Raw genomic sequence first — 18,719 nt, 5'->3', positions numbered from 1 at the left:
CACTATATCATGAATTATTATTTTTTTGCTAATTGTTCAATTAGTTACAAAGAAACATGCATGAATATCACTAACTATGTCTATTAATATCTCCAATATGTGCTGTAGATTTGTCTATTTCTCTCTTAAATCCTGACAGTTTTGGCTTCCTGTTTTGAAGCTCTCTCATTAGGCACAGATATAGTATTTATAACTTCTTTATGTTTTGGCGAGTTTATCATTATAAGACCTCTCTCTCTCTTTTTCTCTAGTAACATTCTTTGCCTTGAAGACTAGTTTGAATCTTATTAATATAATCTCTCTTCCTGTCTGATGTTTATTATTTTAAGGAAATATTATTTCTAATATTATATTTTCAACCCATTTATGTTTCTGTGTTGTAAATTCTTTTCTTGTGGGCAGAATACAACTGAATTTTTCCAAATCCATCCTGATAATTCCTGTCATATGATTGGATTATTCAGTTTATTACATATAATATTATTATTGATATGATTGTTTTTAGGTGTGCTATTTTGCCATTTCTTTTATTTTCATTTTGTTTTTTGTTTCTCCTTTTGTCATTCTTTTTAAAGTAAAGGAGAAAAAAATGGGACACTGACCCAGTGAGAAAAAATTGTAAAAATTTTTTTATGATTCTATTTTATTTAGTGTATTGGATTATTAGCTATTTTAAAAAATATTTTTAGTAGTTATTTTCTAAGAATTTACAATATGCATTTTTCACTTAGAGTCATCTTAGAGTTATTATTTAATTACTTTAGGTAAAATACAGGACATTTCCAAGAAATGTGTACATAGATATAGATATAGATTTTATTGCATTTTAGGTTCTGGGGTACATGTGCAGAACATGGAGGATTGTTACATAGCTACCTACATGGCATCGTGGTTTGCTGCCTCCATCCCACTGTCACGTATATCTGGCATTTCTTCCCATGTTATCCCTCCCAACCTCCCTACTCACCACTATTCCTTCCCTATTCCCCCCAACAGACTCCAGTGTGTGATGCTGCTCTCCTTGTGTCCATGTGTTCTCATTGTTCAACACCTCCCTATGAGTGAAAATATGCAGTGTTTGATTTTCTCTTCTTGTGTCAGTTTGCTGAGAATGATGGTTTCCAGATTCATCCACCTCTCTACAAAGGACACAAACTCATCGTTTCTTAGGGCTGCATGGTATTCCATGGTGTATATCTGCCACATTTCCCTGTCCAGTCTATTAACAATGGGCATTTGGGTTGATTCCAGGTCTTTGCTATTGTAAACAGCGCTGCAGTGAACATACCTGTGCATGTTTCTTTGTAATAGAATGATTTATAATCGTTTGGATATATACCCAGTAATGGGATTGCTGGGTCAAATGGAATTTCTATTTTTAGGTCCTTGAGGAATCGCCACACTGTCTTCTACAATGGTTGAACTAATTTACACTTCCACCAACGGTGTAAAAGTGTTCCTATTTCTCCACATCCTCTCCAGCATCTGTTGCCTCCAGATTTTGTAACAATCACCATTCTAACTGGTGCAAGGTGTTATCTCAATGCAGTTTTGATTTGCATTTTTCTAATGACCAGTGGTGATGAGCATTTTTTCATGGTTGTTGGCCTCATAAATGTCTTCTTTTGAAAAATGTCTGTTCCTATCCTTCACCTACTGTTGAATGGGTTTGTTGGTTTTTTTCTTGTAAATCTATTTTAGTTCTTTGTAGATTCTGGATATTAGCCCTTTGTCAGATGGGTAGATTGCAAAATTTTTTTCCCATTCCGTTGGTTTCTGGTTCACTCTAATGATTGTTTCTTTTGCTGTACAGAGGCTCTGGAGTTTAATTAGATCCCATTTGTCTATTTTGGCTTTTGTTGCCAATGCTTTTGGTGTTTNCTTTTTTAGATGGGTAGATTGCAAAAATTTTTTCCTATTCTCTTGGTTGCTGATTCACTCTAATGACTGTTTCTTTTGCTATGCAGAAGCTGTGGAGTTTGATTAGGTCCTATTTGTCTATTTTGGCTTTTGTTGCCAATGCTTTTGGTGTTTTAGTCATGAAGTCCTTGCCTATGCCTATGTCCTGAATGGTTTTGCCTAGATTTTCTTCTAGAGTTTTTATGGTGTTAGGTATTATGTTTAAATCTTTAATCCATCTGGAGTTAATTTTAGTGTAAGGTGGTAGGAAGGGGTCCAGTTTCTGCTTTCTGTACATGGCTACCCAGTTTTCCCAACACCATTTATTAAACAGGGAATCCTTTCCCCATTGCTTGTTTTTGTCAGGTTTGTCATATATCAGATGGTTGTAAATGTGTGGAGTTGCCTCCAAGGCCTCTGTTCTATTCTATTGGTCTATATCTCTGTTTTGGTAACAGTATCATGCTGTTTTAATTTCTATAGCCTTGTAGTATAGTTTGAAGTCTGGTAGTGTGATGCCTCCAGCTTTGTTCTTTTGGCTTAGAATTGTCTTGGCTATGTGGGCTCTCTTTTGGTTTCATATGAAGTTTAAAGTGTTTTTTTTCCAGTTCTGTGAAGAGGGTCATTGGTAGCTTGATGGGGATAGCATCGAATCTATAAATTACTTTGGGCAGTATGGCCATTTTCATAATATTGATTCTTCCTAACCATGAACATGGAATGTTTTTCCATTTGTTTGTATCCTCTCTTATTTCCTTTAGCAGTGGTTTGTAGTTATGCTTGAAGAGGTCCTTTAGATACTTTGTTAGTTGTATTCTTAGGTATTTTATTCTCTTTGTAGCAATTGTGAATGGGAGTTCACTCTTGATTTGGTGCTCTGTTTGTCTGTTATTGGTATATAGGAATGCTTGTGATTTCTGCACATTGATTTTGTATCTTAAGACTTTGCTGAAGTTGCTTATCGGTTTAAGGAGATTTTGGGCTGAGATTACAGGGTCTTCTAAATACATGATCATGTCATCTGCAAATAGAGACAATTTGACTTTCTCCCTTCCTAATCGAATACCCTATATTTCTTTTTCTTGCCTTATTGCTCTGGCTAGAACTTCCAATACTATATTTAATAGGAATGTTGAGAGAGGGCATCCTTGTCTAGTGCCAGACTTCAAAAGGAATGTTTCCAGTTTTTGCACATTCAGCATGATATTGGCTGTGGGTTTGTCATAAATAGCTTTTATTATTTTGAGATACATTCCGTCGATACCTATTTATTGAGAGTTTTTAGCATAAAGGGCTGTTGAATTTTGTCAAAGGCCTTCTCTTCATCCATTGAGATAATGATGTGGTTTTTGTCTTTGGTTCTGTTTATGTGGTGGATTATGTTTATAGACTTGCATATGTTGAACCAGTCTTGCATCGCCAGGTGAAACCTACTTGATCATGATGGCTAAGCTTTTTGATATGCTGTTGCAATCAGTTTGCCAGTATTTTATTGAAGATGTTTGCATCTATGTTCATCATGGATATTGGCCTGAGGTTTTCTTCTTTTCTTTAGTGTCTCCTGGGTTTTGGTATCAGAATGATGTTGGTCTCATAAAATGAGCTGTGTTGTTCTGTTCAGAGCTGCTGAGCAGGTACATTTAAGTCTGCTGCAGCAGAACTCTTAGCTACATTTTTTTCCAGGTGCTCTTTCCTGGGAAGGTGGGGCTTTATTTTTAAGTTCCTGATGTGCTGCTGCCTTTTTTCAGAGACGCCTTGTCCTGCAAGGAGGTTGCCTAGTCACAGTATGGCAGCAGAGGCATTGCTGAGCTGCAGTGGGCTCTGCCCAGTTGCTTTGTGAACTTGAGGTTTTGTTTATAGAGGTATAGCTAGAACTGCCTCAGTAATGGCAGACTGCCTCAGTAATAGCAGACACCCTTCCCCCCTCCCTCCCTCCCAGAGCTAGACTGTCATGGGTCCAGCTGCTCTTGCTGTGAAACTCTGAATCCAGAGCATTTCAGATTGCTGGTCTTTTTGGGGTTGGGACCTGTGGAGCCAGATCACCTGACTCCCTGTTTCAGCCCCATTTTTTTAGTTGAATGGGCTTCTCTGTCTCTCAGGCATTCCAGGCCCCAGTTGAAATGGCCACCCAGATTTGTGTGAGTTTTTGTGCAGAGATCCACTGTGTCGGCTGAAATAGCCTTGCTGCAAACTTGTGGTGCTTTTCAGCCTGGGTATCTGTAGTAACTCGTTTGGAAATGCTGTGATCACTCACCCTCTGCATTGTTCTCACTGAGAACAGCACTCTAGAGCTGTTCCTATTCAGCCATCTTTGATCTGCCAAAATATATTTTTATTTAACCTTCCCATCCTTAGTGCTTACTGTCATGTACATTATTATAACTATACATTATGAACTAAGCTAAGCTAAACAAAAACACTTTATGCTTTAAACAATCATACATTTTTAAATGAGATAGATGGGATGATAGGTGACTAATAGATGGATGACATAGATGTCAGGGATCGATACATGATAGATGGCATAGATGATAGACAGGTGACATAGATAGACAGATAGATAGACATGGCACTAATGGCTTCAGTCAGTCAGGGTTTGGTTTGGATTATGAAAGCAGACTTATAGGGCCCCAAAGGACAATGCCCATGAAACAAGTTTACTTTAGGAAAAGAACACAGCAACTGCAAGAAAGCAAGGACATGCACAGCAGCCAGAGGCTGCCCCACAAAACAAGGCCTACAGCACACAGCTGGGCCCTGAGAATCCTTCCCCGAAAGACCTTGTAGATGGAGGCACTCTCTTATTCAAACCCAGAATCACTGACATGCACCTGGATACCTCCAAGTCTCAGCTAGGGCATTTTAAACCTATATATTATTGGATTTTAGGGCTTCTGTAAGAAAATACCAAAGATTGAGTGGCTTAGGTAACAGGAATTCATTTTCCCACAGTTCTTGAGGTTGAAAATTCAAGATGATGATGAGCAGCGCCGGTTCCTTTTGAGACATTTCTCTTGGTTTGCAGATGACCATCTTCTTGTGTCTTCACATGGTCTTTTTATTTTTTTTAATTGAACATTGGTGTCCTAATCTCCTCTTCTTATAAGAAGAGATTCTTATAAGGATGCAAGTCACATTGAATTGGACACTAACTTATTAACCTCGTTTTACCTTATATAACTCTTAAAGGCCCATCTCCAAACAGTCACATTCTGAGGTATTAAGAAATAGAACGTCAACAAATGAATGTGAGAAGGGCACAGTTCAGTCCAGAACACCCTGCTCATTACATGGGCACAGGCTTGCTATTCAACCAGCCTCACTGGCAGAGCCCTCTGGGGACCTTAGCTGGATCAGTGCAAATCCTAGATCCCATTACACAAACTACCTCCAACCGATCCTGTTCCCATGAGGACGAAGCACACTATTAATCAGAACATTTAATGCCTTCACTAGGCATTAAATGTGCTGTGCAGGAACAACATTTAGTTCAACAAAAGAGTCAGGTCAATTGTAGCCTTCCCGTTGTGATTAACCCTCCGTACGTTGTATGTTTTTTTAGTGTGTGTGAGTGTGTGTGTTTGCGTGTATGTGTGTGTATTTGGGTGTGTGTATGAGAGGGAGAGAGAGAGAGAGAGAGAGAGATATCAACACATTTCTAATTGTTACCTGTGGGATGATTTGCCCAACCACTCCAACTTACCATGATCAAAAGTTGATCTTCAATTTTGACTGGCCTTGCAAGGTACAGGGGAGAAAAGAAAGAAAAGCCCACCAAAATGTGAATTCCCATAGGAGATATCTAAATAAAGTGGGACCCTATGGAGCTGGGTCCCCTGATAATGGATAATCCTGCTTTAACACAACTTCTTCCCATTAGTCCCTTTCCCAGGTGACTACAAAGGAAGTTGCCTTATGCAGAGCAAACTAGGGGAGAACAAATAAATGTATGTATTTTTGTCCTACATACAAACAAATACAAATATATTTGTATATATCCAAGTACATGGATAGATTTACAACCTCAAGCCTGTGTTTGTGCATTGTGAGCACTTATTTATTTAATATAGGTGGTACAAAACACCTGTGGCCATAAATTGAATTTAAACGGGTCCCAATTTAAGATGTCCATAGGCACCAGGCAGAGACAAATTCAAATGTTTTCCAAATGATGACACTTTTTCCTGTGCCTTAAACAGTCCCCATAAATAAAATTAGCAGCTAAGTAATTAGATGTCAAGGAATCAAGACATCACAACTGAGAGTAATAAGAAGAAAACAGTTTAAAAAAAAAGATGTAAAACTCTTTTGATATGATAATTATCAGACATATGTGATAAAGCAACTCTATTAGTCTGTTCTCACATTGCTATAAAGATACTACCTGAGACTCGGCAAATTATAAACAAAAAAGGTTTAATTGACTCACAGTCCCACATGGCTGGAGAGGCCTCAGGAAAGTTACACTCATGGTAGAAGGTGAAGGGAAACAAGGTGCATCTTACATGGCAGCAAGAGGGGGTGGAGGGGTGAACAGCTAAACGCTTTGAAAACCATCAGATCTTGTGAGAACTTCCCGTCAGAAGAACAGCATAGGGGAAACCACCCCCATGATCCATTTATGTCCCACCAGCTACATCCCTCAACACATAAAAATTACTATTGGAGATAAGATTTGGATGAGGACATAAGCCAAACCATGTTATTCTGCCACTGGCCCCTCCCAAATCTCATGTCCTTCTCAGATTGCAAAATCGATGATGCCTTCCGAACAGTCCCCGAAAGTCTTAACTTACTCCAGCATTAAGCCAGAAGTCCAAGTCCAAAGTCTCATTGGAGACAAGGCAAGTTTCTTCTGCCCATGAGCCTGTAAAATCAAAAGCAAGTTGGTTACTTTAAAAAAAGCAGTGAAAGTTCAGGCACTGAGTAAATTGTTTCCATTCTCAATGAGAAAAATTGGCCAAAACAAAGTGACTAACGCCCCACACAAGCTCTAAACCCAGAGGGGAAGTCATTTCAGCATAAAGCTCCTAAATCTTCTTTGACTTCGTGTTTCACATCCAGGGCATGCTGATGCAAAGGGTAGCCTCCCAGAGCCTTGAGCAGCTCTGGCCCTGTGGCTCTGTAGTGTACATCCCCCGAGGCTGCTTTCATGGGATGGTGTTTAGTGTCTGCAGCATTTCCAGAGGCTCGGTGCAAGCTGTCAGTGTATCTCCCTTTCTGGGATATGGAAGTCACTGGCTCTCTTCTCACAACTACAAAAGGCAGTGCCCCAGTGGGAAACCAGCATGGGGATTCTAATCCCATATTTACCCTCTGCAATACCCTAGCAGGGGTTCTCCATGAGGGCTCCACCCACGCATTTCCATACGTCCTCTGAAATCTAGGTGGAGGCTCCCAAACTTCAGCTCTTGCCTTCTGTACACCCACGGCTCTAACAATACCTGGAAGCCACCAAGACTTGAGGTTTGCACCCTCTGAAGTCTCGACTTGAGCTGTACCTTGGCCCCTTTATTAGTCAGAGTTCTCTAGAGGAACAGAACTAGTGGATTGATGTATATAGGAAGGGGAGTTTGTTAAGGAGAGTAGACTCAAATGATTACAATGTGAAGTCCCAAAATAGGCCTCTGCAAGCTGAGGAGCAAGGAAGCCAGTCTGAGTCCGAAATCCTCAAGAATAAGAAAGTTGACAGTGTAGCCTGCAGTCTGTGGCCAAAGGCCCAAGAGCCCCTAGCACACCACAGGTGCAAGTTCAAGAGTCCAAAAGCTGAAGAACTTGGAGTCTGATGTTCAAGGGCAGGAAGCATCCAGTACAGGAGAAAGAAGAAAGCCGGAAGACTCAGGAAGCCAGCTTCTCCCACCTTCTTCTGCCTGCTTTATTCCAGCTGCACTGGCAGTGGATTAGATGGTGCCCACCCACACTGAGGATGGCTCTGCCTCTCCCAATCCACTGACTTGAATGTTGATGTCCTTTGGCATCACCCTCACAGACACACACAGGAACACAAATTTGCATCCTTCAGTCAAATTGACACTTTATATTAACCATCAAAGGTTTGCCCCTTGTCAACTTGAACCCATACACATCTGCTGAAATTATACATGTTCTCCAAATAAAGACAATAATGAGGTCATAATTATGCCTAACACAATACAGCTATCCTTGGACAACTGGAAGCACATTAATCCTTAACCTAAATGCTATTACAGAAAGTTAACAACACTTAAATGCTGATATGAAGTCAACAAATTTTATGACACATGATAAAGGAAAAAGAAAGGACATGAATTCAAGATATTTTCTTAGTACAAGTGTATACATGCACAAACCTATTGTTAACAAAATAAAAAATATATTCATGACACAGCCCTCATTTCTGCAATTGGTCACGTGGTTATAGCTGGTTTTGATGACTACCTTCTTCTACTACCCATTCTGTATTCCGTTTGCCTTCTGCAAGCACCTCAGAGTGTCATGCTTTTTTTTTCCTGGTGGAGTGACCCAAACCTTCATACCTGAAGATTCTGGGCCATTTGTATTCCTGCCAGGATTGGGCCATTGTAGTTTCCCATTTCCTTAATCACAGGGCACGGTAAAGAGACGCCCTATAGAATCTCCTGTATTTTAAACATACTGTTTCTTACTTCCATTGTGGAGTAGTAGATGGATTTCATCTTGATAATCTGGATCAATCACCCCAACCAGCACTGTAACTCCCTTCTTAGCATGTTGTCTTGAAGTTAGGAGCCCAAAGTGGCCAGGCAGCAATCGTAACTTTTGGTTTAATGAAATCGTTGTTGTATCTCCTGGTGGCAGCATTGCTCTCTGAAACAAAGACCTCTAGGCCAGCAGAACATAAAGTCATGAAAGCAGGAAGCAAAAATGTTGCTAGTAGGTCACAAAGGATGATGCTGAGTGGTGGCACTTCCATTTCAATTCCTTCCTTCCTGGACCCATGAATCCTGGCTATGGGAAAAAGAGTATCATATATTGAACGCTGATCAAGAGCATACACAGCCTTCTGGAGACCTTTGCCCCAACCTTCAAAGTACTGTCAAGTAGTTGGCATTGTAATTGTGACTTAAAAGACCATTTCACCATTCTATCAATCCAGCTGCTTCAGAATTATGGGGAACATGATAAGACCATTGAATTCTATGAGCATAAGACCACTGCTGCATGTCTTTAGCCATAAAGTGAGTGTCTTGGTCAGAGGCAAAGCTGTGTGGACTACCATGACAATAGATAAGGCATTCTGTGAGTCCATGGATGGTAGTCTTGACAGAAGCATTGTGTGCAGAATCGGCAAACCCATGTCCAGAATAAGTGTCTTCTTAGGTGAGGACAAACTGCTTCCCTTTCCATGATGGAAGTGGTCAAATAATCAACCTGCCACCAAATAGCTGGGTGATAACCCCAAGAAATGGTATCATATTAAGGGCTCACTGTTCGTCTCCACTGCTGGCAAACAGGGCACCCAGCAGCAGCCGTAGCCAGGTCAGCCTTGGTGAGTGACAGTCCATGTTGCTGAGCCCATGCACAGCCTTCATCCCTGCCACCATGGCCATTTTGTTCATGGGCCCATTGGGCTATGTCAGGGTGGCTGGGGAAAGAAGCTGAGTGGTGTCCACAGAGTGAGTGATCCTATCCACTTGATTATTAAAGTCCATCTCTGCTGAGGTCACCCATTGGTGAGTATTCACATGAGATACAACAATCTTCACAGTTTTTAACCACTCAGAGTGGTCCATCCACATCCCTCTTCCCCAAGTTTCTTTGTCAGGTTGCATGGTGACTTGATGACCCATAATCAAGAGTTCAGTTTCTACCAAAGCCCAATAACAGGCCAAGAGCTGTCTCTTAAAAGGATAATAGTTACCTGCAGGAGATGGCAGGGCCTTGCTCCAAAATCCTAGAGGACTCAGCTGTGATTCACCTATGGGGGCTGCCAAAGGCCCCAAGCAGCATCCCTGTCTGCCCCTGACAGCTCAAGCAACATTGGATCTGCTGGGTCATATGGCCCAAGTGGCAGAACAGCTTGCTCAGCAGCCTGGGCCTGTTGCAGAGCCTTCTCCTGTCCTGGACCTCATACAAAACTGGCAGCCTTTCAGGTCATTCGGCACATAGGCCAGAATAACACACCCAAATGAGGAATGTGTTGCCTTCAAAATCCAAATAGGCCCACTAGGTGTTGTGCCTCTTTCTTGGTTGTAGGAGGGGCCAATTGCAACAACGTGTTCTTCATCTTAGAATATCTCAACAGGCCCCACAGCACTGGACCCTTAGAAACTGCACGGAGGTAGAAGGTCTCTGAATTTTAATTGGATTTATTTCCCATTTCTTGGCATGCAAATGTCTCACCAATGAGTTCAGTGCATTTGTGACATCTAGCTCACTGGATCAAAGTGACATAATTCCATCATTGAAATGGACCAGTGCGGTATGTTTTGAAAGTGAAAAGTGATCAAGATCCCAGCAAACAAGATTATGACACAGAGCCTGAGAGCTGATGTACCCGTGAGGTAGAACAGTAAAGGTAAGTTGTAGCCTTGCTTCTGGTGGGCATTATAGACAGGAATAGAGAAAAAAGGCATTTGCCAAATCAGTGGCTGCATACCAGGTACCAGGAGATATGTTAATTTGTTCAAGCAATAAAACTGCATCTGGTAGAGTAGCTGCAATTGGAGCCACCTCTTAATTAAGCCTATGGTAATCCACTGTCATTCCTCAAGATCCATCTGGCTTCTTCAGAGGCAAAATAGGAAAGATGAATGAGGATATGATGGGAATCACCTCTCCTGCTCCTTTCAAGTCGTTGTTGGTGGTACTAATCTTTGCGATCCCTTCAGAGATGTAATTTTTTTAAATTTACTATTTTTCTAGGTAGAGGAAGCTCTAATGGCTTCTATTTGGCCTTTTCCACCATAATAACCTTCACCCAACCAGTCAGGGGGCCAATGTGGAGATGCTGCCAGCTGCTAAGTGTGTCTATGCCAATTATGCATTCTGGCCCTGAGCAAATGACCACAGAATGAAACTGGGGACCCACTGGGCCCAATGTAAGTTGAACCTGTGCTAAAACCCCATTCATTGCCTGACTCCGTAAGTCCCTGCTCTAACCGAACTGGAGAACCATGATGATGTTTCAGGTCCCCTGGCATCAACGTCAGCTCAGAGCCAGTGTCTAATAGTCCCTGAAGGTCTCGTCATTCCCCTTTCCCCAATGAACAGTTACCCTAGTAAAAGGCTGGAGGTCTGCTTGGGGAAGGATGGGAGAAAGACGAACAGCAGAAATTGCTGGTATATGTAGTGGAGTCCTTCCTCAAAGAGACCCAGCCTCCCTTTATTCAGCTAGTTCTGGGTCTGTAAACTGGTTCAAGTCTGGAAGTTGATTAAGGGGCCATGATTCTCTACTTTTATAATTCAAATTAGTCTTTTGTACACTTGACCTGGAAGTTTTCTGCTTATACAAATTAAGTAAGAATGCAGTAGGCTTCCTATCAATTTCACCTCTAGGAACACCATGATTAATTAGCCAATGCCAGAGCTCTGCATGAGTCAGACTCTTCTGATTGCTGCTGTGTACCTGCTGTTCCTTACAGTAACTATGCCTACCTTGCCTTTGATGAATGAGAGCCACCACTTGGCCCCTGCCACCTCGGGATCCAATTATTTCAATTGTAGTTAAATTTTCTAATTGAGTAACTGTGGCTCCCACTGTAAGATCTGCCATACAGAGAAGAGCGATCACAGAGCTCTTCAAGGACTCAGGTGCTCCCATCACAAATCCATTTCACAAGGGTATGATAAAGCGTATGTCTTCTGGAACCTCCCAGCTGGGATGAGTAGGTCTAAAGTGACTCATCCACTGTAGCATTCCAATCTCCCTAAGCCTTTGGATCCCTTCCTCTACATTAAACCAAGGGAGGTCAGACATTTCTAACTCACTCACAGTGGGCCATTTTTTGATTCATATTTCACTTAATCATGCAAATAAACTATGAGAACTTTTTTAACTCACCAAGCTGCAACAATAAATGCAGAGTCCCTGATAAGTGGGCCCATATCATTGAATTCAGCCTGATCCAACTTTATGTTCCTTCTATCATTATCCCACAACCTTAATATCCATTCCTATGCCTGTTCTCCAGACTTCTGCTTATATAAATTAGAAAACTCAAGAAGTTATTTTGGAGAATAGCACACTTCCTCATGAGTTATGCTCATCACCTCTAGGAGCCTGCAGGACTGAGGCTAGTCAAGAAGCAAACAGGTGTGTTGGGGGTGAGTCCTGAGGAAAATCACCTGGCAACTGCCTTAGAGGAGGTCATTACTGTTGCCTCAGGCAATGCATAGTTTATCTTGTCAGACAAAGGTGAAAAGGCTGATGACAGCATGGGGAGGGTATGTTTCCACACTGGGGGTGGGGGCACAAAAGCCCCTGTTTCCTCTGGCAAAAAAGCCTCATCAGAGTTTACAAGCTCTGTCTTCACTTCATCAGGGTCTTCTGACACACCCCCATTTCAAGTTGCAGGGTCCTATTCTTTTCCAATCAATGCTCTGATGAGACTGAATGATCACCTTTCTTTGCAGGTTGGCCACTTTCATGAAAATAGCTTGTGTCTGATTTTCCACTATTTCAGTCCTTAACAGGAAATAAGGCTCTCAGTCAAGGCAGTTATAGAAGACTTGAGGGTTGGTATGTGCTTTTGGAGCTAGAAGTGAAAATCTCTGAGTTAATCCTTTTATTTCATAATTCTGTCCATCGAATTTAGGAGCAATTAATCAACTTCATTATATTCCTTGGTTCTCCACATATGGCTGAAGGTACTATGCATAGGGTCACTAAACATCTTGCCTCTCAGAGCCAGTGTCCAGTGGTAAAATCAGAAGTTTCAAATGCATTCATTTTGCACAACTCTTTAAACAGTTCATGTCAGGGACTATCCATGTTCTCCATACTATTAGGAGTAGAGTCCCTAGCATTTTGGGGTCTACTCAGATTAAGCAGTCAACTTCAAAGACCCCAAAATCAGCAAAACAAATCTACTCTTAAAGTTCTGTTCCTCTAGAACCACTCCCAGTACCAAAATCAGTATTAGGGTCTTCTAGACAGAAGTAATAGGATAGATGTATATATGAAAAGGAGTTATTAAAGAGCATTGACTCACAGCATCACAAGGTCAAGTCCCACATCAGACTGTCTGCAAGCTAAGAAGCAAGGAAACCAGTCCAAGTCCTAAAATCTCAGAAGTAGGGAAGCCAACAATGCAGCCTCCAGTCTGTGGCCAAAGGTCTGAGAGCCCCTGGCAAATCACTGGTGTAAGTTCAAGAGACCAAAAGCTCAAGAACTTGGAGTCTGATGTTAGAGGCAGGAAGTACCCAGCAGAGGAGACAGAGGCAATCCAGAAAACTCAGGAAGTTGACGTCCCTCACCTTCTTTTGCCAGTTTTCTTCCAGTTATGCTGTAGTTGATTGGATGGTGCCCATCTACATTGAAGGTGGGTCTGCGTCTCCCAGTCCACTGACTCAAATGTTAATCTCCTTTGGCAACCCCCTCATAGACACACTGAGGAACAATACTTTGTATCCTTCAGTCCAATCAAGTTGACACTTAATATTAATCCTCACAGCCCCTTTTAGACACTCTGGAGCTGGAGCAGCTGGGATGCAGGTCACTATGTCCTAAAGCTGCATAGGGCAGTGGGGCCCTTGGCCCAGCCCACAAAACTATTTTTATCTCCTACGCCTCCAGGCCTGTGATGGAATGGGCTACCACTGACTCTGACATGCCCTGGAGACATTTGACCCATTGTCTTAACTATTAACATTTGAATCCTTGCTATTTGTGCAAAGTTCTTTGGGCTTGAATTCCTCCCCAGAAAATGTCTTCTTCTTTTTTTTAATCACATGTTTAGGCTGCAATTTTTTTCAAAACTTTATGCTCTGCTTCTCTTTGAAATATGTGTTCCGATTTCAAACCTTCTTTGCAAATGATGCACAGAGCTGAATGTGTTCAAAATTAGCCAGGTCAATTCTTGAGTGTTTTGCCGCTTAAACATTTCTTCTGTCAGATATCCTAAATCCATGTCTCTCAAATTCAAAAGTTCCATAGATCTCTAGGGCAGGGGCAAAATGCTCCTAGGCTCTTTGCTAAAGCATATCAAGTGTGACATTTGCTTTAGTTCCCAGTAAGTTCCTCATCTCCACCTGAGACCACCTTATCTAGGACTTTATTATCTATATGACTACTAGTATTTTGATTGAAAGCATCCGATAAGCCTCTATGAAGTTCCTAACTATCCCACATCTTCCTGTTTTCTGAGCCCTCCAAACTGGTCCAGCTCATTACCCAGTTCCAAAGTTCCTTTCACAATTTCAGGTTATTTTTATAGCAATACCCCAATACTAGTACCAATTATCTGTATTAGTTCATTCTTATGCTGTTATAGAGATACTGCCTGAGCCTGGGTAATTTATAAACAGAAGAATTTTAATTGGCTCACAGTTTGTGTGGCTGGAGAGGCCTCAGGAAACTTATAATCATGGCGGAAGGCAAAGAGGAAGCAAGGCAAGTCTAACCTAGTGGCAGGAGAAAAAAAGGGCAAGGTGGAGAATGCCAAACACTTTAAAACCATCAGATCTCATGAGAATTCACTCACCGTCATGAGTACAATATGGGCAAGTTCACTCCCATGACCTAATCACCTCCCACTTTGAAACATAATGATTACAATTTGAGGTGAGACTTGGGTAGGGACACAAAACCAAACCACACCAGCGATTATCTCACTCTGATTGAATAAATGTAAATTAAGCTTGAAAGAATTTCAGAAAACAAGGACTTATTAAAAATGCCTTAGCTGTCCTGCAAAAATATTAACCAGAACTTCTGCATATGAAAAATGCTAACAATGTAATAAAAACTTATGTATTTTTTTAAATAGACATAACAGGGAAATACATTATTGGATAGAAAAATACATAAAAATAATTTATTTTGTCCTTTTTGTAGCACAGCAGGCAAAGAGGCTAAAATGAAAAATAACAAATAAAAAACATGGAGATAAAATGAGGTCAAACATAGTCTATTTCCAGTATGAAACTAAAGATAGAATAGATAAGAGATGCAATATTTGAAGAAATAAAGACTAAGGAATTTTTGAACTGATAAAACATACAGATTCTCATTATCAAAGCACTAATCAAATCAGTATGGTATTTGTATGGAAGATTAAACATTATGGTTGTTAATAATTATTTCACTTCTTTTGATATTTTCCCACCCTCCTTAAAGTAATGTGACCATGTGACTTTCTTTAGTAGGTGAAATATGAGCATAAATACTGAGGGTATCTCCAGGCAGAAACACAAGTGAGTGCTTCACCATGTGTCCCTTCTCTTCACTTTGTGATAGTGGAGAGATGCATGTAAATAGATGGCTTCCCATGGATCTCAAAATAGCTGTGTTACACATGTAGAATGAGCAGCAAATCAACATTTGTTGGTTTAAAACACGGACATTTTGGGGTTTGTAAAACAAAATAAGATAGCTGACTGCTACTGAAACATGAAATTAAAGAAATCAATCAGTGAAACACACGTGTGTCACTATGCAGACACAGACATTATTATAATGCAATCAAAAATCAATAGATTGTTGAATGAATGTTATTGCCACAGTTAGCTGTTGATCCAGAAAACAATATAAGGAATCTACATTCACATATATCTTAAACCATATTCTAAAATACATTTTAGGTAAATTAAAGGTGCTGAATGTTAAAAAATTAAATGCCTACAGAAAAGTTAATGCTTACAGAAAACCTAAGGGACTAAAAATAAAGGTCGGAGAGATTCTCTTTTTAACCAAGGCTTGAAGCCCAGGCATTTTTAAAAGGAAAATTGGCAAATTGAATTACAGAAACATTTAAACTTTTATATAGCAAAAGTTACTCTGAAAAATGCCAGTAGAAAAACATATGAGCTGGAAAAATTTATTATGCAGATGATAATGTGTTATTAGTTACAATATCAAATGACAACTACAGATTTGCAAGAAGGAAACAAATAACGCAAGAGCAAACAGAGCATAATGATCAATAGAAATGCAAATTGAAAGGCCATGAAATGTTTGAAAAGATTAAATTCACTCGTATTCAGACAAATGTAAATAAATATAACAATAATATATAATTTAAGTCAGGCTGAAAATGTATAAGCTACAAAAACTATTTCCAGTAGGTAATGTGTGGTAAAGAAGACTTTCAAACATTTTTGATAAAAATGAGAAATGATACTACCTTTGTTTGGAAATAATTTGGTAACACATATAAAATTATATGGAATAATATATATACATATGTTTTAATAATAAAATCTCACACTTCAATTTAGCCCATAGAATTTAAAGTACTAGAACATAAAGAGGTTTCTTGCAGAATTATTTGAATTAGAAAAAGAATAAACAAAATGGATACAGATACAAGTATTATTTATATGTGTATATATATATATATATAGTACTATATATACAATACATAAATGAAAAGAGAAGAGGAGAGAGAGAGAGAGAGAGAGAGAGACTAACTCACTGGGAATAGCATTCCAGGAGGAATTTTCATAAAAATAATTTATGAGAGAATGATGATACAAAAACCTTTATATAACAAAGCCAATTTTTGTAAAATAAACAAAAACAAAATTCGGAACTACAAGTATCTGTGTATCTATCTATCTGTGTGTCTATGTATCTATCTATCATCTTATTTTAATCAGAGCCTGCGTCAAAAACTTCATCAAACTCAGTTCTTGTGGAAGGTGATGCCATGGCAGGAATGAGAAAAGAGAAAAAATGAAAATTCCAATACAGGATTTAATAACAGGATCCCATCTCTGCTATAGGTGGCATTAGCCAATTTCTGCTGGGATCCCTAGGAATCATACAGAAAATCTTTGAGATTGTCATTCTAAAGGATGAGAGGCTGACAAGTTTCTCCACCATATTTCTGTTCCCATTAGTTGGTGGCTGCCCTGCAGTTACAGACTTTGAATGTATGGCCTTATGGTATCACATGAACATAGGATGTGGGGATAAATAACAAAACTGATGTATTTGGGCTTGTTAATTTGGGTCCTTATGCTTTGCTTAAGAGGTAGATAGATGGTATATAGAATGTATACAACTAATAAAGAAAATAAAAAGAAAAAGAGACTACTACTAAGCAAAACAAACACACACATATAATCACTTTTATGTATTGCTCTAGAATTACTTATTTAGGTAGGTATAAAAATGTACATAAGGAATATATAGTATCTTGATAAATATTTTCTAAACTGAATAAAAGAGAACAGAGATACAACCTATCTAACCATTATTTAGATCACGTTGTATTATAAAACCTGAGTTTTAATTCATAATAATTAACAGATATAGAATTATAATAACTAAGTATAGAATATCAAGAAGACAAAAACAAGGAATAAAAATGATTTAAAATATTTCTGCTGCTTAGATTAAATTTTAATCTTAAAAGACTTGTCACATATAAAGCAATATAAATACTGATATAGTTTGGTTCTGTGTCCCCACCCAAATCTCATGTCAAATGATCATCTCCACATGTTGGAGGAGGGGTCTGGTAGGAGGTGACTGAATCTTGATGGTGGACCTCCCCCTTGCTGTTCTCATGATAGTGAATGAGTTCTCAGGAGATCAGGTTGTTCAAAAGTGTGTAGCACTTCCCCTTTCACTCTCTCCATCCTGCCATACCATGTAAAGACTGTGCCTGCTTCCCTTCACTTTCCATCATGATTGTAAGTTCTGAGGCCTCCCAAGCCATGCCTCCTGCACAGCCTGCAGAACTGTGTGTCAATTAAACCTCTTTTCTTCATAAATTACCCAGTCTCAGGTAGTTCTTTATAGCAGTGTGAGAATTGAGAATGGACTAATACAGAGAATTGGTCCTGGGAGTGGGATATACAGATACCTGAAAATGCAGAAGTGACTTTGGAACTGGGTAATAGACAGAGGTTGGACAAGTTTGGAAGGCTCAGAAGAAGACAGGAAGATGTGGTAAAATTTGGAACTTCATGGAGACTTGATGAATTGTTGTGACCAAAATACTGATAGTGATATGAACAATGAAGTCCAGGCAGAGGTGGTCTCAGATGGATATGAGGAACGTATTGGAAACTGGAGTAAAGGCCAGTTTTCCTATGCTTTAGCAAAGAGACTAGCAACATTTTGCCACTACCCTAGAGATCTGTGGAACATTGAGCTTGAGGGCATCTGACAGAAGAAATTTCTAAGCAACAAACCATTCAAGAGGTGACCTAGCTTATTCTGAAAGCATTTAGATATGTGCATTCCCAAAGAGATGGTTTGAAATTGGAACCTATGTTTAATCTTCAAAGGAAAAGCAGTATATAAAAATTTGGAAAAATTGCAGCCTGACCATGTGGTAGTAAAAAAAAAAAATCATTTTCTGGGAAAGAATTCAAGCTGGCTATAGAAAATTGCATGAATAACAAGGAGCTGAATGTTAAGTCAATACAATGGGGAGAATGTTTCTAGAGCATTTCAGAGCCCTTCCTGGCAGCCCCTCCCATCACAGGTATGAAGGCCTAAGAGGGAAAAATGGTTTTGTGATCCAGGACCAGGTCCCCACTGCTCTGTGCAGCCTTTGGACATGATGTCCTGCATTCCAGCTGCGCCAGCTCCAGCCGTGGCTAAGAGGGACCAAACTACAGCTCAAGCCATGGATGCAGTGAGGGAAGCCAAAGATTTTGTAGCTCACATGTGTTCTTGGGCCTGT

The sequence above is a fragment of the Cebus imitator genome, unplaced genomic scaffold (genome assembly GCF_001604975.1).
Source record: "Cebus imitator isolate Cc_AM_T3 unplaced genomic scaffold, Cebus_imitator-1.0 Scaffold6, whole genome shotgun sequence".
Classification (NCBI taxonomy): domain Eukaryota; kingdom Metazoa; phylum Chordata; class Mammalia; order Primates; family Cebidae; genus Cebus; species Cebus imitator.
The sequence above is the reverse complement of the archived record's forward strand: the minus strand, read 5'-3'. Positions refer to the sequence as shown.